The sequence below is a fragment of the Euprymna scolopes genome, chromosome 35 (genome assembly GCF_053919585.1).
Source record: "Euprymna scolopes isolate OS-2025 chromosome 35, ASM5391958v1, whole genome shotgun sequence".
Taxonomy (NCBI): domain Eukaryota; kingdom Metazoa; phylum Mollusca; class Cephalopoda; order Sepiida; family Sepiolidae; genus Euprymna; species Euprymna scolopes.
Genome location: NC_136516.1, coordinates 45,226,214 through 45,252,403, shown reverse-complemented (window position 1 = coordinate 45,252,403; position 26,190 = coordinate 45,226,214). Strand labels below are relative to the sequence as shown.

Below are 26,190 nucleotides of genomic sequence, written 5' to 3'. Positions count from 1 at the left end.
GAAAATTATCAGGATCTGTGGGTGCTAATGGAATGAATTAATAGAAGAAAAAGTAAATTTTCAGTGAATAATTAAAATTATCTAAAAATAATCTTTAAAAATATTTGAATAAAAGCAAGAAAGAGAAACAAAAGAAAACTGAGTGAAAAACAAAAAAACATAAGAGAGCAACAACAGAATAAAGCAAGAAATGTATGAGAGAGAGAGAGGGGAATCTGAATAATAATAAAAATAAATTTTTTTTTTCATTTGTTTTTTAATTTTTTGTTTTTTGTTTTTATGGCATATTAACCCTTTTGTGGAGGTTATTTAATTTCCAAATGCAAATATTGTAAACAATTCATCATTTGGTGTTTTTCATGTTTTACGACATATCAACCATTATAGGGCTTTTTAATACAAACAAAAAAAAAAACAATACTTATTGTAAATTCTTTGTCTTTCTTCTTTGTCAAATCTTTCTTGGAGTTCATATTTTAGATCCATTGTTCTGTTTTCTGTTTGAAATTCCATGCAGATTCCTGAGTTCGACAAGATATATTTGAAGAAGGTCGGAAGTTACAATAACTAAATCGTTGTGAAAATAACACTCAAGGTTGGAATAGTAGTTTGAATAATTAAAATAATAAAGAAAAGTCAACCATCTATTTTCCTCCCTGAGCTCTGTCAAAAGTCAACCATATATTTCCGTCTCTGAACTCTGTCAAAAGTTGACAAAAGATTTAAAAATGAGAAAACATGTAAGAAAAGGGGAGGGGAATTGCGTCTTATTAATTTACCTATGATGCCAATGTTATTTATGTAGACTATAAATCATGAGAACATTATTGTTTAAGTAAGTTAGATAACAACTGATGGGAAAATGGCTTATAAAAAAACAGAAGAAAAAAAGGAGAGTATTGTGAAATTCAGAAAATTAATGCCAATTATTTCTTCCGGATTTCACAGTGTCATGGGAAGGTGTTGAACTGTGAGAGAGTTAGCTCCACTCATATTCTCTAAAAACATTAGTAATCAAAATAAAAACACTTGATTGGATTAAATATAAACTCAATTGAAAATGTTTTGTTTTAAAGAACAGAGATCAACGTTTTCTAAAACTAACTGACAAAGCATGTTTTTTATGTACTTATTCTTAAGTAAACTATACAAGTCAAAGAAATAGGGGAAATCGTCTATACTTTATATATGTTTGGTGAAAGAATAACATAAGCGCCACTTGATATTTTTCACAAAATAGGTTAAATGTTTGAAACAATGATACTTTTTTGAGCCTTTAAATGGGGTTTAATAATCGTGTAATGGAAGAAATTTATTAATTATTTAAATACAAAGAAAATCTTACAATATCATTTGAACATAAAGTACAGATTTAACCAGATATAGTTAGAAACCAGTCGGTGCAGTGAATAATATAGAACAGAAAAAAAACCTTGATTCCAGTAAAGCAACCGGCCCTGACGGTATTCCAATTATAGTACTCAAAAAGAGTTCAACCAGAACTAGCACCCATACTTACAAAACTGTTTAAACGTTGTCATAAGGAGAATTGCTTCCCATCACCCTGGAAAATCTCATCAGTTTACCCTGTATTTCAGGTGATCAATAATCCTCCCCCCCCCACTCTTTATCTGTGCCTAAACCTAAATGTAGATTCCATGAACAAAGCTTCTTTCCTAGAACTGCTCGCCTGTGGAACTGTCTTCCGTTTTCCTGCTTTCCAGCTGACTACAATATGGTTCTCTTCAAGTCCAATGAAAACAAGTTCTTGATGAGCCGTTCCACTTGTTAACAAATTTACAGAATTTCCATTACTGACAATTACTATATTGTCCAATTGACTACTGTACACGCTTTAACCCTTATCCTCGAGTGGCCCCTGGGCCTTGATAAGTGGTGATGCCTATGTAAAAAAAAAAAAAAATTTTTTATTGAAGATATTGATATATCTATGCTAAATTAAATGACATAAATATACAAAATTAAATTTTTTAAATGTCCAACTTTAATGACCAACAATTCTGTTAGTGTTTGTTGATTTGCAAGCCAGGAAAAATCCAAACAAATATAAATGTCATTATCATCCTGAGTCCCCGTTATATGTTGCCACAATATTTACCCCGCTACACGGTCCTGGATATGACCTTAAACTATATCCGATGGTGAGGCCCCAGCTTGCGGGCTTTGGAGAGTGTGGAGCCACCCTTTAATTGCCATTACTCCCAGGTCCACTCTGACCCGGAGTGGTAGTACCTGTTAGGGTCCCAACAATGGGTTAAATAGAAACTGACTTGCAAAAAACAAATATATTCTATTAAAAAAATTTTCTTCAAAATCACCGGATTCAGCATTAAATAACCTGAAAAGGGTTGATATGCCGTAAAACAAAAACAACCAACCAATCCTGCTCTGTCTCAAGATGGCCACTCATATGTGATATTTGTTGCTAACTTTAGACCATTGCTTTTGTTTTGAGAGTTATTTTCACAACATTTGGATCAATTCTAACCTTCGACGTTCATGATCAAGGAATATTTATATCAAACTTGGTAATCTGCACCGAAGTTCGAACATAGCACATTATTTAATCCAAGAATAGCATGCTCTCATTCAGTCAGCCGTGACTAGGTAAAAGTTCTAAATAATTTGCAATTATATTCATGAGTATTGCCCACACTGAAGATTGAACCTTCAACCTCCAGAAGAATATAAATTACAATTGAATTTTACCAAGTCCTTTATCCACTACATATCACTGATCCTTAAATAAAGGGTTCCGTTCGAAATTCTATGCAGATTCCAGAGCTTGAAAAGATACACTTCAAGAAATTTAGCGATTAAATCAATGGAAACGTAAAAATAAAACACAAGATGAGAACAGTAGTCTGAAAGAATCCAAATAATCAATTGTCATCACTAAAATTTACAAATACCATTTGTTATTGTTATACCATGTTATTAGAAATTTAATAAGGAATTTTACTACAATTTAATTTGACAAATCAAATACCATTTGTTATTGTTATACCATGTTATTAGAAATTTAATAAGGAATTTTACTACAATTTAATTTGACAAATCAAATACCATTTGTTATTGTTATACCATGTTATTAGAAATTTAATAAGGAATTTTACTACAATTTAATTTGACAAATCAAATACCATTTGTTATTGTTATACCATGTTATTAGAAATTTAATAAGGAATTTTACTACAATTTAATTTGACAAATCAAATACCATTTGTTATTGTTATACCATGTTATTAGAAATTTAATAAGGAATTTTACTACAATTTAATTTGACAAATCAAATACCATTTGTTATTGTTATACCATGTTATTAGAAAGTTAATAAGGAATTTTACTACAATTTAATTTGACAAATCAAATACCATTTGTTATTTTTATACCATGTTATTAGAAATTTAATAAGGAATTTTACTACAATTTAATTTGCAAATTATTTCATCCAACCTAGACAGCTGCTAATATGAAACATAAACATCCCAAACACTCGATTGAAATAAAATAAAACTAAATACAATCTGCAATAAACGCAAACAGATAAATAAATGCTAATAAAATCATTCACCTTTGGATAGCAGCAACAGAGAATCATACACGATTACACTTTAACATCTTACACTTCAAGAAAAATAATTTTACTAAACTTTTATATATAAGAAGCACCGGCAGATTCCTTAGACACAGCGCTCTTAATGTTATTGTCTGATGGGCCCTAGGCACTGCTGGCTTCTTAGTTTGCCTTAACAAAGGAGATGGCAAATGGCCCATGGGTTGCGACATGTGTCAACACTTTCACATCTTTGTCAATAATGGAATCTGCAACAAACACCTTTTAATATGCATTGTATAAAATTTTGCTTAGGTGCCACCATACGATGATTTCACCAACCCCGGAATGGATTAATGCTGTATCCTGGGGTTCTACTGTGTATTTATATATATATGTGTATGTGTGTGTGTGTATATATATATATATATATATATATATATATATATAGTAAGTTATAAACTGTATATGGCGATTAAGCTACACTGAATATTCCGCGTTTCATCCACTCTAGGACTCAGGCTAGAGTGGATGAAACGCGGAATATTCAGTGTAGCTTAATCGCCATATACATTTTAAAATTTACTAACTAGCTTTACCTATGTATTGAGCACTTTTGAAGTAAATACTTAAAGTTTACGCATAAATCTATACTTTTATATATTAATTTTATGTGAGTAAATTAAGTAGTTATATATATATGATTGCTACTTGAGAGAAGCTTGCCATCCCTTCAGGTTGCGGATGAGCATCCACGTGCACATAGATGGCTCTTCAGCTCAATTTCACTCTTGCATAATCGTGCACAGATGTAGCAGAGGAAGTTGCCATTATTTAGTGGTGCTTGTATAAATACTTTATCAGGCATCTTTGGAGTGCTTTGTCAAACATCTTGCAGATTTACAGAACAGTCCACAGATATTGCAACAATACTTGGGTGATCTGGGTAGCAGCACATCCGCATTGTTGGTCTTGTCTCAGTATTTGAAGCAGTGAAGGATTTTTTTCTTTTCCGCAATCGACCAATTCACTGTTTTATAATTGTGTTTTCTTGTGATCTTTGCTTGGTCTTGTCAAAGTGCAGGACCAGAATTTGTCTGGTCTGGTTGATTCTCCAGCGTAGTGTTGCTACCTGTAGTAGTATCACTGTGAAAAGTTGCACTGTTATTTTCCACGTATGGCCTAGTACATAACCATGATGAGGGGACCTTTTTATCCTGGGTGTCATCCTGCCAGTGCTTACTTTTTATAAGTTTCTTGTTCATGTAGGTTTTTTGGGGGGTACATTTGGTTGGGGTTTACTTCCTGAGAGAAGCATGTGGGATGCCAAACCAGCTTTAGACAGAAGAAATCTGCCACAGATTGCACATTTCATTTCTTGTTGAAAGTCGGCAGGAATTGCAGATTACAGTATAATATGTATAAGTTTTAAATAAAATAGGCGGAAGTTTCTCTAGAGCTCTTTCAGCTATCATCTCCTCAGGAGGAAATCGATAGCATAAAAAATATTATGTTGAAAGTTAAAGAGTTCTGATGGGGAACTATTGAATGTGCCAAAAGTATGGGGACAACTAAAATTGAGTTTATTAACGTTTAAAAATGATTAAAATATTGGCACAACGAGGGGAGAAAAAAAAAGCGAGAGAAAAGATTCAAAGTTCCCCAAAGAGAAACAATGCATTTTCTGTTTCCTTTTGCTGGCACAAAGAATGTTGACGCACCGCAATAGAGAAAGACTCCAAAATCTTTAAATGGTTTCTGGAGTCTGCTCTATGTAGCACCTCGAACCATTCTATTTTATATCTATCGGCACAGCACGGGTTGTCAACCAAATGCTGGCCAATGGCAGAGTCCAAGGCTGCAGAAGGAGGGAGGCTACCAGACCCCATCCTCCCTTGTCTAATCTTCAATGGAACATGCTGGTTTATATTAGTCAAAAGATGCAAGCATGTTCGCCCAACATAACCAGCATCGCACTGGCATTTGAATTGATACACAATATTGCTATTTTGGATGTAAGGCAAACTATCCTTGCGAAAAGAAGGAAAGGCAAGGACACAGAATAAAAGCAGTCATAAATACTTCTGCAAATCTGTTTGGAAAGTCTGTTACTCTTTTCCCACATCCACGGTAATTTTAAATAAACCGGGCATTTCAAAGGTCCAAACTTTTTAGGGGATTTAAAATCTGCAACCTTTTTGAAAATACAGTCATCAATAAGGTCAACAGGATAACCATTATTGATAAATATTTCCCTGATCTTATCGAGTTCGACGTCTAATATTGACGCTTCACCTTGCGATGGAACAATAGAAAATGTGTCGTCAACATATCTGAAATATGTAGTGGGTTTTGTTAAGGAGTTGAACAGAACGGATTCATAGTATCCGACAAAAATATCCGCTGAAGTTCACTATGGGCTCTAAAGTTCACTATGAAAAGTGAGAAGGACAATTCGCTTCCCTTCTTGGATATTCTTGTTGAACGTTCAGGGGGGGGGGCTTTCTCACTACATTTGAAATGCCTGGTTTATTTAAAATTACCGTGGATTGAAGAAAAGAGTAACAGACTTTCCAAATAGATCCGCAGAAGTATTTACGACTGCTTTTATTCTGTGTCCTTGCATTTGGTATATACTACGAAACCTGCTTTTCCTTCTTTTCGCAAGGATAGTTTACCTTACATCCAAAATAGCAATATTGTGTATCAATTCAAATGTCAGTGCGATGCTGGTTATGCTAGGCGAACATCCTTGCATCTTTTGACTAATATAAACCAGCATGTTCCATTGAAGATCAGACAAGGGAGGATGGGGTCTGGTAGTCTCTCTCCTTCTGCAGCCTTGGACTCTGCTATTGGCCAGCATTTGGTTGACAACCCGTGCTGTGCCGATAGATATAAAATAGAATGGTTCAAGGTGCTACATAGAGCGGACTCTAGAAACCATTTAAAGATTTTGGAGTCTTTCTCTATTGCGGTGAGTAAACCTTCTTTGTGCTGGCAAAAAGAAACAGAAAACGCATTGTTTCTCTTTAGGGAACTTTGAATCTTTTCTCTCGCTTTTTTTTTCTCCCCTCGTTGTGCCAATATTTTAATCATTTTTAAATCTTAATAAACTTAATTTTAGTTGTCCCCGTACTTTTGGCACATTCAATAGTTCCCCATTAGAACTCTTTAAACTTTCGACATAATATTATTTTTTATGCTATCGATTTCCTCCTGATGAGATGATAGCCGAAAGAGCTCTAGTGAAACTTCCGCCTATTTTATTTAAAACTTTATATAAATTCTGTACCTCCAAACATTTATATATATATATATAGTCATTCACATACAGTGCTGTTTCACAGCTCATAAGTGCAGCTAGACAAGCAACTACCTCAAGCCAGGAACGAAACCCGATCGCCCAAACGACAGTCAGAGCTTCTAACCATTGCACTATATGGCTGCTGCTATGCAGGCAGTGAATTAACAATGTTTTGACATTGTCCAAATACCTAAGCTCAATTTGTTTACACAAAGAGCATCGCTTCATACGCTAATGGTAATTTGTATATCACTTTCCAAATGCTCAACCTAAGATAGGGAGCATTATATATATATATAGTGAATAAATGAAGAAAAAAAAACTATATTCTAAAGTTACTGATGTTGACCATTCCTTTAATTTAGTTAGTTGATTTAAATTACAATTCTTGACAGTATCTGTTTCGTAGCACAAAATCAATCACTTAATTATATCAATCAGTGAATCTATTTTGCCCTTAACTCATCAGAAGAAATAGCAACAATCAATCCATCAAAAGGAAATAAAGTGTGATTTGACATGATTAAAATCCGATTGATAAAATAATTAAGTGATTGATTTTGCACTACAAAACAGATACTGTCAAGAATTGTAAATGTCAACTGAATTAAAGGAATAAATTATAAGATGGTCAACATCATGAATTTTGGAATATAGTTTTTGTCATTTATTAACTATATTGCTCTGTAATTACATTGAGTTTCTTAAATAAGGATTGGTATATATTATAAGAAAATATATTTCTACAGATATATATATATACACACACACACACACTGTAAAATTACAATTATGTTACCATAAAAAAAGCAGTTCACAATCATGGTTTTTATTTTAATATTTTTTAGATGTAAGCAAATTTTTGTATTTACTTTTTCCATAAGCCTAAGTTTTCCTTGTGCATATAGCCGATGCTGGCATCACACAAATCATCAGCGAGAGATAACTATTAGAAACAATCACACATAAATGGTTGGAATACAAAAAATAAAAGTTGCTTCAAAGAACAAAAACAAAAATCCCATAAAAATGATATTTGCTAAGAAATGATTTCAAAGGAACGATACACCCCACCTCAACCCCAGCACAAAACAAATACAAAAATACGTTTTTTTTTTGTTTTTTTTTTTCTGATCTGGATGGAAATAATCCTGTATCTGCTTTGATATATTTTTTTTCTTTCATACAGCATTTAATTCAACTGAGTATAATTTTGGCTGCTAAAAATACATTGCGTATTATTATTATTTCTTATATTTTTCCCTTTTGTAATGTTATAGTAGGTGTTCCCATTTTGTCCTTCCTCCCGTCTGTCGACCCCATCGAAATGCCAAACAAATAAAAGAAATACTTTGAACTTACTTTTTTTTTTTTTTTTAAAACCCTTTTATTTCCTGTCTGTGCTTTCCATTTTACCTAAAAATTTTTGACAGAACTGTCACCGGTCAGTGTGAATTTATTATTGTCTGCTCTCTTTCTGCCTGCTGTTCATGCTGTTACATCTCTCCCACTCCACTCCCTCTGTCTTACTGCTCCTGCTGCTATCTCTGCATGACGTCACTCTTATAACTGCTCCTCTCTCTATTTCACTGTGGCGACTGCTGTCTACGCAACATCGTAGTACATTATGGTACACTTTATCAAGATTTTTATAGTTGTTTAATAATTCTTGGGGAAAAACGGTTTGTGTGTGTGTGTATGTATATATATATATATATATATATATTAGATTCTTGTGTGAAAATACACAACCTTCCTGAGATGATACTCAATTTGATCCTTTATTTTTAATGAATTGACTAAATAATTTAAATCAAATCCGACAAAATTTTTAGAAAATAAACGGAAAAAAAGGAAGCGCTGTATAAATCAAATTAAATTCCTTCACAGAAGTTGATATTTTATCTTTATTTGTGATTTAGTCTTTCCTTACACACACACATACACATATCTATATCACCCCAATATAAAACAGACCAAAAGAAGAGGAAGTAAGTCAGTGGAACCTTTGTTTGACAGAAGCCCTGCCATTGGCTAATCGAAACATTAACACATGAGCAGGAATAACAATAAATCTCATTAGCTAGCTAAATCAGAACTCCACGCACACACACACCACACACACACACACACACATATATATATATAACACCTGTTAACATGATTTTCATGCATTTTAGCATGATGAGTCCCTACGGGGAATGCAATGCAAACAATTACGTGTAGCTTAATTACCATGTATGTTTTCATAACTTACTACATGGTTTCTCTCTTTTGTTTTCATTTTACTTCAAAGTTTTCAGAAATCAAGAGGGCCCTCTTCAGAGGCCTAGCACTTGATCTCTATATGAGAAACATAGATATTCGAATATTCCATTAAAGTTCCTCTCTGCCTATGACACTGAGTTAGTAAAGAAGTTCAGAATATAATTTTTATTTTCTGCCTCGATTGACCATTTAAATATGTTATATCTTTCTTGTGGTTTCTTGGTCTTACTGGATTGCAAAACAAGAATTCATCTTGTCTGGTGGAGTGCCCAGCTTTGTGCGGTTACTTGAGGCAATATCCCTTGAAGAAGGTGCACTATTCCTCATAAAAGCTAGTGTTGTTAGCCATACTGAGGAGATCTTATTTGGGCCGTGAATACCATGTTATCTTGAATATTTAGTCAGGGTTTACTTGTAGGGAAAAGTTCCTTATGTCAGATCATCTTAACAAACCCCTGTACAGAGAGACCTTAGACTCGAGGATATTGTCTAGTAGACATTTAAGTTCTCGTGCTACTTTTTTTTAAAACCAGTTCTTGATGAGCCGTTCCACTTCAGTTAACAAATTTACCGAATTTCCATTACTAACGATTACTATATTGTCTAATTGACTACTGTACACTCTTTAACCCTTATCCTCGAGTAGCCTCTTGGCCTTGATAGGTGGTGATGCCTATGTAAAAAAAAAAAAAGTTTTATATCTTTTTTTTTATTAAATTGTTAGGTGAAAGTACAGAATAATTATAAAACACCCTACTTCCTCCCCATGCTAAGAATGGCTTTTGCTGATAGACACTTAAAAAAAAAGTTTCTTTGACACAGCACGGACACGGTAAGAAACAGAAGGGAACATTTAATTTAATGATATGAAGCAGGAAGAAAATTTGTGAATTAAAATAAGCATTGAAAAGCAAAGATTTGCGAATTGAACTGTTGTACATAAGGTAGTCAAAACATGGTTTAATTCATTTAATCACTGAATACGTGTTTTAAAAAATCACTGAATACGTCTGAGAGTTTAAAAAAACAAAGCCGATAGCCATTAGTCGCATGCTCTCATGTAATGAATGAATGCGTGAATGATGTAGGATTGACATGAAATTCTTAAAGATAAACTAAAATGACCGAAAAATTGGCTGAAATGACTTAAATAAATAAAAAGTAAATGACTTAGAATGACTTTAATGAATTTAAGAATGACTTGAATGCTTAAAAAATAACTGGAATCTTTCAAAAACAACTTGAATGATCCGGAGAATGACTTGAATGGTTTTGAGACTGACTGGTTGTAATGTGGGTGATCATTTTACATTAAATTAATACAGAAAAGAGAAAAGCTTAAAAAGCTAAGAACAGCATCTATTAACAACAGACCTTTGATCTTAACCAAAAAGGCCAAGCACAAAAGTGTTACAGACAGACTGACTAACGGACCGACGGAGTGACTTATAGAGTCGCTTGCACGTGACTAAAAAAACACAAAAACAAAAAAAATATTTTGGATTGCTCTCTGACGGTTAGCAACGTTAAACATATTTTTTTTAATAAAATAAATATGTATTGAAGCCAAAACAACGCATTATTACAAAATAAACAGATATTAATTTTGTTTGAAATTTATATTGAAATTTATAAAAATATTTCGAAGATACACTTCATCATCAGTATGTCTTTCTTTCTTTTTTTTTTGCCATGTTATTGTTGGAGCATAGAATCAGTAGAAGTCCATTTGTTGTTTCTACGGTAGTCTTCTCAAATGTCGGAACGGTGCGTTGGTCACGCAGAATTCATGTTAGGTTTTGTATTCCTTGATAGAAGCGCTGGTTGAGTTTGAATAAAATAAATACGTATTAGATACTTTTGAAGCCAAAACAACGCATCATTACAAAATAAACAGATATTTATTTTGTTTGAAATTTATATTGAAATTTATAAATATATTTCAAAGATAGACTTTTTTTTATTTTTTTTTAACTTTATTTCAGGCATTTGGTTTTTATTGTTTTCTTTTTAATTTTCATAAGTGACCAAACCTGCTAAACATGACAAGCAACATGAATTAATACTCCCCTCCTCCTCATTTATGAAAATTGCACTTTGTGATAAGTTTGTTCACCCCCCCCTTCACCCACACCCACACAAACGCGCGCGGTTGAGATTGATACATATTTTCTGATGATGTCTCTGGGGGAATTGCAATTTCCCTTTTTGCTGATAGACACTTAAAAAAAGGTTCTTTGATACATCATGGACTCGGTAAGAAACAAAAGGGAAAGTTTAATTTAATGATATGAAGCAGGAAGAGAACACGGTGCTTCTATCTTATAATAATGAAAAAATATTGAATTTCAAGTAAAGCAAATGGTGCCTATGTAATTGTCATGTCGCAAATAGTAATATGTCCAAAAATCACGGAAAACAATAAAGGAGATAAATAATTAATCGTAAAAAAAAAAACCCCAGTTCTGATAAGGGTAAAAATAGTTCGATATGGTTATGTAGGGTAATCAGGTCTGATTAGCTCCCTTTTTCAACCACAAACAAATAAACAATTAAAAAAAAAAATCAAATATGCGAAATAAACTTCGTTTATTTACACAAAATAACAAGTAGAAACGAAATCATTTTTAGTGTCCAAAAATAGTGTCTTGGCTGTCATTTTTTTTTTTTTTTATCAATGTAAAAGTTATTTGTAATATGTTCGTTGGATACCCCCCCCCCAAAAAAAAAAGAGAATGCTAATTGCTTTTTCAGTGAGAAACATTTTTTTTTTTTTTTTTTGTATGTATGTAATGAGAAAAGAAGTAAAAAATGTTTCTGTGCGTGACTGAATGTCTGCATTATTCTCTCTGTGCGTGCGTGTATACATGTGTAATGGACCAGAGTATAAATATACCCTAACTCACTACAAGAAAATAATGAAACGAATGGAATTGAAGGAAACAAAAACTCAATTGATGGATAAGATAAACGTCGTTTATTTACTGTTGAAAGAATGAATGTTTTAGTCATGACATGTGTTCATGTCCGTGCGGGTGTAACCATCGTTTGTAGAGGACTGGTATTGTAGAAGGAAAAAGGAAATGTGCTTTCATCTCACGTTCGGGTCACTATCGTTTGTTCGCGCGTGGGAAAAGAAGTGAGTGATGTAGTGGAAAATGGGAACGATAGTCCAGCGTGTAGATAAAGAAGAGGATAGAGGTTAAGCTGTACGCCATGTTAGCAGTCAGCTACGCGAAGGTGTTCTCAGGGACCAGTAGTAGATAGAGAGAGAAAGAGTGTGAATGTGTACATACGGTCTGTTAGCTCGTGCCCCATACATAGTAGCAAGTGGTGTGAGGTACGAGCGGTCGGTCCGTAGACCGACCAGCTCGAAAGCTGGGCCTAAAAGAAGGAGCCGCTTATTGCTCCTTCTTTTATACTCGTTTCCAGAGTGTCTTTTGCACATGCGTGGATTTCCTTTGAAAGCGGAAGTGACGTCGTCCATGTGTGCGTTCGTGTGTGAGTACATGTGTGTACATTAGCGTGTGTGTATATACACGTGAATGTGAGTGTATGTACGCGAACGTGAATATATGTACGTGTGTGGACGTGGGCGCGTACTCTTGTGTCTGCGTATGTATATGACAAGTAATATAGCTTGAAATGTGAATGCGTGTCTTTGTGTGAGACTTGAAAAGGCTCGCGCACATGTGAATAGGTGTCTTTCGTCATGCTGGTGAAAGGAAGTAATAATGAAAACGTTGACAAGAGAATGAGAAAAGTTTGCTTATCGTTTGTATATATATTTTTTGAGAGGCTCCTACGCAAGCTGGGAAAAAGGTTTGAAAATGGAGTCTTTCTTTGTGCGTTGATTGGTTTACAAGTGCACATCTGTGTCATGTGATATGCTTTCAGCTACGCCTGCCTAACAAAACATGTTTTAAGTTTTCTTCCCCGCAGAATTTGCGTGGGTATATTTTGTAAAATCTTTGCGCCTCTGAAATTCATTAATTTCTTTTTTGCACGCATAATTGGATTTTTATTTATTTATTTTTTAAAAACAAGAAATGGATGTATTTTTTAAGTGTGTTTAACCACACAGTTACATGGTGGGTCCGACATATTGGATCACGTGACTTAAGCAAAAGGTGAAGTAACTCAGTTGAAAGCAGACAGAATTTATTCAGAAAACAAAATGAACATAACATATACACATAATTTGTGAAGTTTTTAAAAAATAACCTTTTTTAATTATTTAAATTAAAAAAAAAATTGTTTTATAAAAAAATAACTGATTGAATTTGTGAGAAATTGAAAACTTAATTACCTCCCCTGTTAACTTTTCAATTCAACTCGGTAGATTTTGAAACCAGATCACTAGATTTTACGAATGTCTTTTTTCATGAATAATTATTTTTCTACCTTATCGTTTTTCATAATTTTATGATATGTTATTATTTGCGGTATGGCAATTACGTGGGTACCATTTGCTTTACTTGAAATTCAATCTTTTTTTTTTTTCGTTATTATAATATAGAAGCACTGAAAACATTGATTTTCAACTGCGTTTGCGGCATATCAAAGAACTCGACAAAAAAATAACCCGTAAAAAAACAATGTAATTTTGGTAATCTCCAAAAATACCGTTAGTACTTATAACATGGCCGCCAGAAGAGTCAACAAAAAACTGCGAATAAAATATATAAAACTCGTAATTTCTGTTTTTAAAGTGGGTTGTCAATTTTCTTTATGAAATATACTTCCAAAATAAACTATTACAGTCGTTTAAAACATAATAGAAGTATTATTTTTTATTTTTTTTAAAACAATGTTTACAAAATGTCTACGCACGTTCGTAGACATTTTGTAAACATTGTTTTTAAAAAAATAAAAAATAATACTTCTATTATGTTTTAAACGACTGTAATAGTTTATTTTGGAAGTATATTTCATAAAGAAAATTGACAACCCACTTTAAAAACAGAAATTACGAGTTTTATATATTTTATTCGCAGTTTTTTGTTGACTCTTCTGGCGGCCATGTTGTAAGCCCTAACGGTATTTTTTGGAGATTACCGTAATTTTTTTTTTTTTTTGGCATTCATGTATTTCAAGTTTAGAAGACAGTTTTTTTGTTTTCATTTTCAAAAAATTCCAATGGGAGACAATTGAAAGAGTTAAAGTTTTATGTAACTTTTTTTTAGTAAAAGCAAAACAATATTAATAATAACACAAAATGAAACATTATCTGAACATTTATTGAATTAAAATAAATTTATTTAGCTTTCATAAAATAATTAGAATTTCGAGATAAATTACAAGAAGATTTTTTGAAAACGAACAACTTTTAAAAAATACACTTTTTGAAATGTATGACTGTTTTTAAAAACAACCTTTTTTAATGAACAATCTCTCTAATAAACGAAAATTATGAAAATGTGTGAATAAAAAAAAAATACAAAATTAAACTTTCATAATCAATCAAAATAATCATTAAAAGTTATAAATTCTAAGAACTTTTTGAATTGTCTCCCCCTTGGAATTCTTCAAAACTGAAAACAAAGTAATTCTCTTCCAAATTTTTTGAATTGAAATAAATGAAACTTTTCTTTTACTATCTGAAATTTGCATAAATACGCAGTTGAACCATAATACTAGACTTTTGCTTTTTAAACTTCAATTCGAGACATTATTTTCTAATAGCTAGATTAAAGGCTTAAAAGTCACTTTTGAACTTTAAATGGTTTATGATAATACATACACGACATTATCAATGGCTGACATCTGTTTGCATTTAAATAGCTGACATGTTTACATTGTCATTGCTGACATCTGTTTAATATTTAAATGGCTGAAATAACTCGGACATTTGTTTGCATTAGATAGGCTGACATCTGTTCAACATTGAAATGGCTGACATTTAAATGGTTGACAACATGTTTACATTGTTATTGCTGACATCTGTTTAATATGTAAATGGCCGGGCTCCAACAAATCTTTGCATTGGAATGGCTTGCGTCTGTTAAACATGAAAATGGCTGACATTTGTTTGCATTGCAGACCTTTGAAAAAATTAGGAATTCTACCTCAAACCTTTCATTTTTTTTTTTTTTTTTTTGATATTAAAAAAAAATAGTTTGCTTCAGTTAAAGTGCAAGATCAAAAGTCTATTATTATGGTTAAGTGCGTTGTGCTCCTAAACCTAAATATATATATATATATATATATATATATATATATATATTCCACCAAGCGGACCAACCACTTGGGGCCATTTAGATATTAAACAGATGTCATATGAAAGAACTCAACAACAAAAATTGGTTTGGACTGTTTGCTACTTTTCCCCTCTTTTTTTACTTAAAAGAAATAAATCTTTTTTTACAATCTGAAATTTGTAGACATGTAGTTTACTTTAGTGCTTGTGCATTTATGTTACCGTGCTATTTTTAAAAAAATAGTATTTTCAAGTATTACAATATTTTTTTTTTTGAAATTGTTAGGTGAAAGTACAGAATAATTATAAACCCCCCTCCCCATGCTAAGAATGGCCTTAACATTATTCTTTCAGCATAGTAACATAAGTGCATAAGTACCTTTTTATACTTTTTATTCATAAAGAAAGAAAAAAATCATTAAAAAATTGTTTGATAATTTTAGTTTTTTGAAATGGATAAAAATCTCGAATTCTATTTAAAATCTTTGATATTTAATTTTTTTTCTTTTCTCGTTGGGTAATCAAAACATTTTCTGGCGATTGTGCAGAATAGTTAACAAGAAAAAAGTTGAAAAACAAAACAAATAGATAACAAATAACTGTTACCAAACGCAAGAAAATTCACTTTGCTATTTACCATCATAATTTTCACTTGTGTTTGCTGATTGCAAGTTATTATGCATGTGTTATTGTAGATTTAAATTAAGTCAATTTAATTGTCTCCACCCTTCCTTTTTCTCTGCAACCTCTCTCTCACTGACGTGATGTTGATAGTCTCAGTCTTTTCTATAAATACTATTATGACATATTGTTGTGTAGTGGGGTGAGTGTACACAAACAGTGTCTATTTTCTGATTCTCTTTAACATTGTGCTATATACAATGTGTTGTCTAGTGGTTAAAATGCTCTTCTATTGTTGTAGATATATAAAATGTTTATTGTGTGTGCGGCCACTTCTTCACAAATACATGTAGTTTACAAACATCACACAGAGTTTTACAGACAGCTTTTCTTACAATCAACAAATAACAGTATGTGTGCTTGTCTCAGACCAAAAGAACCACATACCTTCTTATTGGTCCAGATCCCAAAAGAACGACATAACTAGTTATATTTTACATGGGTTTTATTTGTCTCATGGATTCCCTTGTCAGAGTTTGGCACACTGAGTCTCTTTCTACATTTTCACTGGTTTTTCTCCCTTCTGCTTCCAAGGGGTGAACACGTCTGCTCACTAATGCGTTTCTCGCCAACTCATTAAATTGATCTCTATAAATTATCCTACATATAGATCTAAAATTCATTATGTCCTCACTACATGTAGCCTAAAGATCCTTGCTGGGCTTTTGTCATGTGTCTTTGTTTATATCATCATTCCATAATTACTCTGAAATTTCCATCATCGACTTTGTTTTATTTCTGAGTTAAATTCTTGACAAAACATTCCAAGCTGTAAATCCACATTTTCCCAAATCTAATTGTTTTGTTTTTCTAATAATAATAATCAACAAGGTCACTCGGCGTTGCCCTGGCATGCTAATATAATACCATAATATGTTCTATTCCCTCCTTCTTTTGTTCCAACTCGGTTTCTGGTTCTACCAGATCAGGCTGTCTGAAGATATTTGCTTCCTGAGACGAAATGCACCTAACATTGATGCTTTTTGTTTTTCTATTTCTTTTTGCAAAACTTAATTATGTTCTGCAAAAACAAAAACAAAAACCCACCTTCTCCCCCCTTTTCCTTCTTCTCATTTCTCATTTCCCTTTCTATCTCCCCCACCTCCTGACTGGTTTCCTAACATAAAATATACCAAACATTAATACTGTAACCCTTTTCCCTCTTCCATTGCAAAACTCATTCATGTTCTAAGGCAGGAAACAAAAAAACCCGATAAAATCCATTATAAAATCCAACCAAACCAAACACTACAAACTAGTGATTGAAGATACAAAAAGCTTGAACAATAAAAACTTTCTACAAAAATAAGTGGATGCAATATGAACACTATTTCCAAAATAACTGTTCAAAATAAATACTGTTGATTTTATATGTTGGACCTTTCGGCTTGTGTGGTAAGTAAACTTCTAAAATGCACTTCTGATGTTAGGCCTTGTAAGGTTTTAACTTTGGTCAAGATCGCTTATTCCTTCTTTTATCGGATTATTTCTATTATCATTTATCGATACTTATCGAAGACATTCCGACACAAAACCTATTTAAAAACACTGCCAGGCATGTAAAGTGTACATTTGTGCGAAATGTCATAAAAATCGACCCAGCCGTTTTGGAGTCCATAGTAAACTCACCGACACACAAAATTCCTGTTTCTTCTTGCTATTTCCCCCATTCTCTTTCTATCTCCCCCACTTCTTGATTGGTTTTCTAACTTAAAATGTATCAAACACTAATATTGTAACGCTTTTCCCTCTCCCATTGCAAAACTCATTCATGTTCTGCAGGGCAGGGAACAAGAACGATAAAATCCACTACAAAACAACCAAACAACAGCTCGGTTGACTCATTGGTCTGAGTTATTGATCTCTATTAATTCGCTGTTTTAATATCTCATTGTAATATACCTTCCTATTCCAATAGCTTCTTTCCTATAGAGCTTTATTCCTGATAACTGTTTTTCTTTTACCTATAACTTTGGTTCAAAACTAGAGTCAATAGGAGTCTCAGCATTTCTACACTATTAGACTGAAATTTCGGAAATCGTAATACTGAAAACAATGGTATCTACGTTTTCCTCATATTTTTAAGATGATTGTATCCAAAAAGTTACGAAAATCGATAAGGCAGAAAATTATTTATTAAAGAAAATAGAAAATAGAATTTGATGAAAACGATCATATTAGCTTATGTAAGACACAGGAGAGTTAAAAAAGGGAGGTAATTTTACCGTTTCGATTTAAACAAATTGGCCGCAATTTTTCACTTGCAATCAAAGTTTTGTTGTTTTTTTTAATAATTCAGTAATATTCAGGTAATTTCGACTGCATAATTTGGAAGCTAACATTGTAATTTATTAGAATTGGCAAAAAAAATATCAGTAGAAACCATTGTTTTTTTTATCGGAAAACTCCATTTATCAACTACAAAATTTCGTTCTGATAGTGCAGAAGCGTCAGAATCTCTTGTCTTTACGATAATCATCTTTCATTCTTGGATGCTTACATGGATTGGTGATCTTAGAAACTAATGCATTTCAGGTGAAAACATTATTATATACTTATTGTGCCATGTCGAAATAAGAATAAATTCCAAAATCACGTAAAAGGATCCAGTAGAAAAATAATTTGAAAAAAGAAAAAAATTTATCGAATTAATTCATATGTTTTAAGGTGGAAGAGTTGTGTGACCAATTCAGTATGACAAACTGACTTATCTCCCTCGACTTAAATTAAGGATTTAGCAGTTTTAAACACAATCTCAGAATGTAATTGTGGGTGAGTTTTTATTTAAAAATACACCTAGCACATCTTCTACTGGATCATTTTTATATTAATACGATAGCATGTGTGTTACTTTCTGTGTCACGTTTACATCCAGGTCGTTTAATTATGTACTTCTATTTCTTGGCATAAATAATTTTATCAAGAATTCTTCATAAGTTTTGGTTTCGGTTTTGATTATAACTGATGGCACTCCAGTAATCTATTTTTCTTTTTTATAAATAATTTTATCAAGAATTCCTCATAGGTCTTGGTTTCAGTTTCGATTATGGAACTGAAGTTATATATATATATGTATATATATACATATTTTTTTTCTCATAAGGTTTTATTTAGGTTTGAAAAATATTGCTCTGATAACGCGTCTCGTGTTACTGCATTTCGTATTGCAACATGTCGATTCAACGAGATCGTTCAGAGTTGCTTGGGAACATGGCATATCAATTCAACGATATTGTTCGGTGGCGTGTTGATTCGGTGATATTGTTCGATGGCGTGGCGTGTCGGTTCGGTGGTATTGTTCGGATTGCGTGGACGAATTTGTTCAGGACTGTGCTGTCACTTGTGATATAAATATATTTGGGGGGGGGCGCTCTCTCTTCCTTCATGAGTGACACATATAGGAAAAAATATTTTTCAAAGGACGTTAATGGAATGCTAGCCTAAGTTCAAGAGTGGTTGCAAATTATCTTTTTAAGCCTGAAATTATCAAGTCTCCACAAAATTGATGGTTATGTTGGAAACCACACTTGCTTGGCTAAGTAAAAGTGACGGGTGCTTATTCAGATTGGCACTTATGGCGATAAACAAAAATGAAGAAAAAATGAAAAAAATCGCGTATCTACTTATCTCTGAATGAAGATAGTATATTAAAAAAAATCACAAATTGATCAAGTATATTTTTTTTTTTCGAAATAAAAATTTGCCGTTTTTTGCCGATAAGTGAAGGTCAAAGTCATTTTAATATTCTTCAAATTTAGTTTTTAACTTATATAAAATGACTCTTCTAAAATAATGTTTTCATAATTTGAAAATTTTATTTTCTGAAAAATAAAAATTAAAATAAAAAATACACATTATGTTAAGAATTATACCAAGCAATAATTTATGTTTCAGTTGTCTTTCTGACATTATCCTCACTCTCTCCCCAGAAATTGAAATGAAAGTCGGTTGTCTGCCCTTGATTCTTTAATGGCCGCTGCTTCCTTCTCCCCAGATCAACACAGACTGAAATGTGATTTTCTTGAATATTAAAAAAACATAAAAATACTGGATCAAATTACATAATTTTTGGAGTATTTCATCTTCGTTCCATGACTGGTACGTACATCATACAAACTTTCCTGTATTTTTATTTTTTAATTGCTGCCATAAATAAATGCCAATTTGAATAAGAAGTCAGTGACGATAACAAATTCATATTTTACAATCAGTAAAACATACATAAAGGTTGTAAAGGCAAGTAGAAAAGTGAATTTTCCGGCGTTTGGTAACAGTTATTTGTTGTTGACTCATTTTTTGTTCTTGTTAACTATACAACACAATCACTCTTTTCATTTATTTTTTTGACAATTTTCTGGGTTTTTTTGTTTGCTTTTATTATTATTGTTATTATTTATTTGGAATGTTGACAAATTATATTTATTTTTTTACTTTCTTTTAAAAATATGTGGAGGAATAAAAACAAAAAGCAAATCTCCCTTATATGCAGACGTTTTTAAAATATTCATTTTATTAAATTCAAAAATATTTTCTCTATTACTTACTCCTTTATTTTTTTTATGAAAAAACAAGTTTTTCTTTTTAAAAATTAAAAAAAACAAAAAAACTCTATTCAGTATCTTATTGCCCCTTTCCTAAAAACAGTATTATAAATAACGGCTATTCCAACCTATGCTATAACCCCTTTCATAAAAAATAATGGTTTTTCTTCATTATTGTATCGAAATCAAGACAGCTGAAACAATAAGTTTTCATTAAAAAAAAAAAAAAAAAAAGAAAAGCTTAGTATTTTTGTAAATTTCAACAAGAATTAATGTTATTTACCTAATTGTTATGTCACAATTAATTAAATATTTCTGGAATATTGCATAAAACACATATTTCCATGATGCAACGAAAAAATATTTCGCCATGTTTGTTTTGTCATGTGGGAAATAACTCATAGTTTGAATTGGCTTATGTTTTTGAGTTTTAAAAAATGAATTACCTCCCTTGCTAATATGTGCACTCTTCCTTTATGTAAGCTAATAAATTTTTCAAAAACTATTTTCTTTAATTTTCTACCTTATCGTTTTTTGTAATTTTTGAATATTTTCATTGCAGCGACATGACAATTCAGTAGATACCAATTGTTTGTTTCACTTGAAATTCAATATTTCAGTTTTAGACTTTCGTTGCATTAACGAAGAAGAACCTAAATATTATATATAATGTATGTTCTATTCCATTCTGGTTCACCTTTCCTGAAAAAAAATTTAGAAAATAGTTGTTCGAAGCATCCTGATTCTCCTTATCTTACAAATAAACTATAAATAACTACTGTTCCAACACATTCTGTTAACCCTTTCCTAAGAAATATTATAAAAAAACGGCTTTTCAATTCTATCCCGTGTCACATCCAATATAACATCACAATATAAGTAGATCTTCCATTCTATACGGTTTTCCCTATACAATAAAATATTATAAATAACTGCAGCCTAACCTACCTTGTTACCTCATTACCAACAATTATTATAAATAACGGCAGCCTAACCTATCCTGTTACCGCATTCCTAAAAATTATTATGAACAATGGTAGTTACAACTCTAACAATGTATATAAAAAAGGCTGTTCCATACTATTCTTTTTTTTTTTTAAATTATAAATAATGGCCATTCAATTTTTCGCCTTTCTATAAAAGATACTATAAATAATAACTTTTGTTACCCAATCTGTTATCCCTTTGCTAAAAAAAAAAATTAATAACGCCCATCTTTTCTCTCTTTCTTGTTGATGCCTTTTTCTTGAAAAAAAAAAATATCTAGCAAATGATACCTGTTCCATTCATCTTGTTGTCCTTTCCTGAAAACAAAAATCAAAAAAAAGAAAACGCTCAAAATGAACTGTCTTTGAGCCTGCACTTCATCTCTGGCAGCTTAATTCAACCAATTGTTTTTGGAATTTATTTTCTTTCTTGAAAAATAAAAGCTTGTAATCTGCATGATTTCTTTGTTTAATTCTTGCAATGGCGACTGAGCACAGCATATATATATATATATATATCAATAAAAGTGAACGTGTCTGTGTACATTTCTCTACGCAATAACTCTGTCAATTTTTAGTTTACAGACTGGAAATTTGATATACAGGGTACTGAGATTTGGGAAAATCTTTGTGATTGGCTTTTGGCCAGAAATTTGGCTGTTAAGGGGTCAAAGTTCAACGATTTTACCTTTGAGAACTCTACCAAACTCCTCCAACAATTTTGGGTCTAAACACTTGAAATTTTAGATATAGGTTCCTTGGACATAGATCTAACTTAATAACTCGATTTGAGCCCAAAACAATAAATTTTAAGAGGTCATAATAGGGGTCAAAGTTAAAAAAATTGACCGTTTTTTTTGTTTTTTTTTGCTCAGCATACACCTCCAAATACCCGGGCACCCATGTTAGTATATACACACACACACCCTAGCAGGGAACCCTGACGTTGCCCAGGAATGAATGAGGACCAACGAATGTTTAACCCTCTCATTGTCATAAAAATCAGTAAAATAGCCTATTTTTCAATCCTCCCCGCATTTACTTACTCCACAATACATTGTAGTCTACATTGCACTATATTGTGCACTATAGTGTTGATTTTATAAAATTATTTTTATGTAATGGCTTGACTTAAAGTTTAAAATGCAAAAGTAAAGTACCATGGCTCAATTGTGCTCTAAACAGAAACATTCATTTAAAAAAAAAAAAAAAAAAAAAAAAAAAAAAAAGCCTACTATTGATTTTATAGGCCGGGCCTTTCTGCTTGTGCAGCAATAAAACTTCTCAAATGCACTTGTGATGTTAGGGTGTATAAAGGCGTTAACTTGAATAAAAATCGCCTGTTCTTCCTTTTATCGGATTTTTTTGATTATTGATACTTATTGAAGACATTTCAATACAAAACCTAAGAACACTGCTAGGCACATAAAGTACATTTGTGTGAAATTTAAAAAAGAAAAAAAAAAATCGGCCCAGCCGTTTAGGAGTCCATAGGGAATGAACTCATAAAGTTCCTTTTACATAATAATAGAGATATATACACACATATTCGTTTATGTGCAAACTGTTAACTTTTTAATCATCAGTTAAATATCTAGTATCAGGTTGACTAAGTTGTTGCGGCTTTTAACTTATAAATTCAGATGAACATATCTCGGCTCAAACAAACATTTATTGCTTGAAATAAACAGCATCAGAATAATACAAAACAAGTGTATTTATGCCAATAATGTAAAAATCTTGCATTCTGGTGGCAATGAAGTCGCTGAAGACGTTTTTGATATTGCGCGAGCCTTTCCTAGTCTCACCAAAAACACGTTCACATTTCAAGCTATATTACTTGTCACATACATACGCTCCCACGTCCACACACGTACATATATTCACGTTCGCGTACATACACTCACATTCACGTGTATATACACACACGCTAACGTACACACATGTACTCACACACGCGCACACGTACGCACACAGATGGACGACGTCACTTCCCCTTTCAAAGGAAATCCACACAGGCGCAAAAGACACACCGGAAACACCTATAAAAGGAAGAGACAAGCTGTTTCTAACCCTTTTCGGCCCAGCTTTCGAGCTGGTCGGTCTACGGACCGACCGCGTACCTCACACCACTTGCAACTATGTGGGGCAAAAAGCTAACAGACCGTACGTACACATTCTCACTCTTTCTCTCTCTATCTACTACTGGTCCCTGAGAACACCTTCGCATAGCTGACTGCTAACTGACGTCAACCCTCTATCCTTTTCTTTGTCTACACGATGGACTACCATTTCTCGTTCTATTACATTACTCACTTCTCTTCCCATGCGCGAACAAACGATAGTGACCCGAACGTGAGATGAACACACATTTCCTTTTCTTTCTACAACACCAGTCCCGTAACGAACGATGGTTACACCCACGCGGACATGAACACATGTTATATCTAAAACATTCATTCTTTCAACAGTAAATAAACGACACATTTATCTTATCCATCAATTGAGTCTTTGTTTCCTTCAATTCCATTCGTTTCATTATTGTCTTGTAGCGAGTTAGGGTATTATTATACCCTGGTCCGCAACAATATCGTTTAGGTCTATCACACAGAAAGTCGTCGAGATGTTTGAAAAAGTGGTAGTTGGTAGATGAGAGGTATGGAGAGTATGGCGGATGAGGCAGAGTTTTGTAGCCCAATTTGTTCAAATTGTTGGTTTAGCAACATGTGGTCGGGCATTATCATGGAGGAGAATTGGCCCTTTTCTGTTGACTAATGCTGGGTGCTGTTGTCGAAGTTTCTGATGCATTTCATCATTTGTTGACAGTACATTTCTGCTGTAATGGTTTCGCCTGCATTCAAAGAAGTGCAATGGATGAGACCAGCCACAGATCACCAAACAGGTGAGGCTCGCCGGTTATTGTGATGAAAAGTGAGTTCTTTACAAGTCACAACCCTCTCGAGAATCGGATCGTTCTTGTTGCGTAAAAGAAGGGAAGACAACACTTCATAACAGCGTTTCTTTTGGTTGTCGTTCAATTTATCTTTAGTTGACCTTTGACAACTAAATATTTTCATTTACTAGCCAAAACCACATGATTTTTAGAATATGACATCTTCGTTCGTAACGCGTATATACAGCAAAGATTTTTCTGTGTTTTTTTTTAATAAGCATAATTCTAAATATACACCGAATTTTATGCTGATGTTTGAAGCTATAAACATTCGAATTTCTTCAGATGTTTTTTAAACAGCCTTTGTTAAAAAAAAACCTTTTATTGCTTAAATAATTTGACTTTGCTCGTTTTATTAAAAGAAAAAGTTGAAAAAACATTTTCACTTAGTAGTGAGCTTTACAAGAGTGTCGGTGAAAGAAATACAATCGGCAAAAGATAAGCATTGCATTATTTCTAGTCGCCACTTTGAAAAATCACTCACAAATGCGACTGTTTCGCTCGCAATGTAGAGCCCTGTTTATCAACTTTTTTGTCTTTCCAATCTTTCTCAAGTGATTGAAAATCATTGTATACGTTACATCTAATCCTTAAACAGTTGTGCATTGATTGGCTTCGACTAAGGCTCTTAACTGATCGTTATCAACATCCGATGGCCAACCACTAAGCCAATCATCTTCAAGATTCGTCGCCGCCACTAAATTTCTTAAACCACCAATGTGCTGTGAATTCAACAGTGGTTCCTGGGCCAAATACTTTGCTGCTATCATGAGCTGTTTCAGCAATTTTTTGGCCTAGCTTGAATTGAAATAAAAAAATTATGCGAATTTGCTTTTTTTCCCCTTTTGTCTTCGACGTTCTGAAAAGACATAATTGTTTTAAAACGATTGTAATTTAAACGATTCGATAGAGTGAAAAACGCTTTTTTAAATAATATATAAAGTAAAGGTATTATAACGAAAACTTATTTGAAAATACATCATTTGAAATCAAAATTCTCAACCTAATATTTGTTTTTTACAACAACCTCAAAGATCAGAGAGTCATAGCCGTCAATGCCTGATAGTTCAGGCATTAATAACTATGACTCCATCTATCCCTTTCTCTCGAGGCATTTGTGGCAGGATACCACTGTTCCTTGAAGAGGAACCTTCTCTGGTTTCCTTCCATCATGTTCTGCTTCTAGCTAGATGTGACCACATACAACCCAGTTGGCTATCAAAGTCGTCACTGCACCAGGTTTTGGTCTTCCTATTGGTTTTTTCAATGGCCTTGGGGGTCCTTTTTATCTCTTTAGATATCCACCTGTTGTGTGTAGATCTTGAAATGTGTCCTGCCCATCTATGTTCAGTTGTTTGTATGGTAGCGATGATGTTGTTGACTTCAGTTTGCTGTCTGATCCAGGTGTTTCTTTTTCTTTCATGTGAGTCACTCTTAGCTTTTCTATTGTTGCATTATTGAGTGCTTATCTTTCATACCAATGTCATAACAAGCATGATGTATTCTATTGAGCACTTTCTGCTTAATGTTCATAATGGACATTAGTATAGCGAGAAGTAATGCCGATATCATGCCTGAAGTGGAATGGTGAATTATTCTTGGATGGACTGTCTCTATCTTTGTAAAAGGAAATCATCTATATACTAGTGGGACCTGTGGAAATTCCACAGTGTCATCT

The 26,190-nt window shown here is 32.8% G+C and overlaps 1 long non-coding RNA gene across 1 annotated transcript; it reads left to right on the top strand.

The window, feature by feature from the left end:
• The first annotated feature begins 6,656 nt into the window (after window positions 1-6,656).
• LOC145259851 (uncharacterized) lies at window positions 6,657-22,014 on the top strand. The gene is made up of 2 exons (XR_013864217.1): window positions 6,657-18,968; window positions 19,058-22,014. It is a non-coding gene; the product is annotated as an uncharacterized LOC145259851 (long non-coding RNA).
• Window positions 22,015-26,190: the final 4,176 nt, after the last annotated feature.